This window comes from Octodon degus, unplaced genomic scaffold, assembly GCF_000260255.1.
Source record: "Octodon degus isolate 3935 unplaced genomic scaffold, OctDeg1.0 scaffold00262, whole genome shotgun sequence".
NCBI lineage: Eukaryota > Metazoa > Chordata > Mammalia > Rodentia > Octodontidae > Octodon > Octodon degus.
In genome coordinates, this window is record NW_004524838.1 from 2,616,870 (window position 1) to 2,618,660 (window position 1,791).

Sequence of the window (1,791 nt, forward strand, 5' to 3'; positions counted from 1 at the left end):
CATCTATATGTATTAAAGAGATTGGCCTGTAGTTCTTGTTTTGACTGGGTCCTTTTCTGGTTTTGGAATCACCTAATTCTTTTTTTAAAATTTTCTGGTATTTTATTAAAAATATAGACTAATGATCTTGCACTTAAGTATCATTGTGGTTATGTGCTGACTCCCAGTAAGCATAGCTATTTGTAAGGGATTCATTAAAATATACTCTATACAGAAGTAAAAATGTAAATAGAAATGACAAGACAGTGACATTTTGGACATGACCACCTTACAATAGAAAATGGAGTTTGAGATTATTTACACTCACACCAACCTTTGTAGAGGCTGAATATTACCAGCATAAAGGCACACTATGACCACAAGACATCTTTTCAGACTTCCCAATAGTTTTATATTTTAGCTATAAGGGTCAGTTACAAGAGCCCAACTTGCTCTTGACAAATAGCATTTTCATGTCCATTCAATGAAAGAGTCTCTTAACACCTTTCTGGGCCTATTCATTTGCAGGTAGGCAGGAGAAACTGTATCATATGTTTATATAGGATGCCCCATCTTCATATACTGTCCAATTTCTTCAAGATAAATGGAGTGACTCCCAGCAGGGCTATGTAGATGAGGAAGTTCTGTATGGAGGAAATCACATCCTTGCACATCTTACGTTTCATCTCTTCAGGGTCCAGCTTTGGGGTGAGGCCCTCAATCCAAAACATCTTCACACTGCAGCAACACCTTCCAGCTGCTGCACTTCGCTCTCTGATCTTCAGGGGAGGATTCGGAATCAGGTAATTCTTACTTCCAGGAATAGCTTTGGAGTACTACTTCTCTTTTCATTTCATTAAAGAGTTTGAGGAGTATTGTCATTAGATTTTCTCTAAAGTTCTTATTAAATTTGGCTGGGCTTTTCTTAGTTGGTAGTTTTTTTTTATTACTTCATTAATCTCATTGCTGGATATAGCATTATTTGGGATTTTTATATCTTCTTGCTTTAGTTTTGGTAGTTCATACATATCTAATAATCTATCCATTTTTTTTTCTGAATTTTTCACTTTATTAGAAATCAGGCTCTCAAAATAGTTACCAGTGATCCTCTGGATTTTGGCAAAACAATTGTGATGTTGCCTTTTCACTTATAATTGTAGAAATGTGGGTCTTTACTCACTTTGGTAAAATTGGCTAATGGTTTGTCTATTTTGTTTATTCTTGCAAAGAATCCGCTCTTTGAGTCATCGATTCTTTGTATTTTTTTTTTTTTTTTTTTTTGACGGGACCGGGGATTGAACTCAGATCCTTTCGTTTGCCAGTCAACTGCTTATCCTACTGAGCCACCTCCCCGACACCATCTTTGTATTTTTTTTTAGTCTCTGTTTTTTAAATTTCTGGTCTGATTTTATAATTTCCTTCCTTTTGTTAGCTTTGGGTTCAGATTGTTTTTCTAGGACCTTGAAGTGCATCATTAGGTTATTTGAGATAGGATTGCTTTCATTGTGTCCCATATGTTCTGGTATGATATATTTGCATTGTTGTTTAATTGTAGGAACTAATATTTTCCTAATTTCATTCGTGACCCATTGATTATTCAAGAGGATATTGTTTAATTTCTGTGTGTGTCCATAGTTTCTGTGTTTACTCTGCATTGACTTCTAATTCATTACACTATGATTTGGATAGTACCAAATATCCAACATTTGGAAAGACATGGGATAATTTAGATTCTTTTACATTTACATGAGCATACTTTATAGGCTAGTATGTGTTTTTTTAAAAAAATAAATTTGCCTTGGGAAATTGTGA

General features: G+C 34.5%; 1 pseudogene; it reads right to left on the bottom strand.

The window, feature by feature from the left end:
* Positions 1-554: 554 nt before the first annotated feature.
* LOC101566801 lies at positions 555-710 on the bottom strand (annotated as a pseudogene).
* Positions 711-1,791: the final 1,081 nt, after the last annotated feature.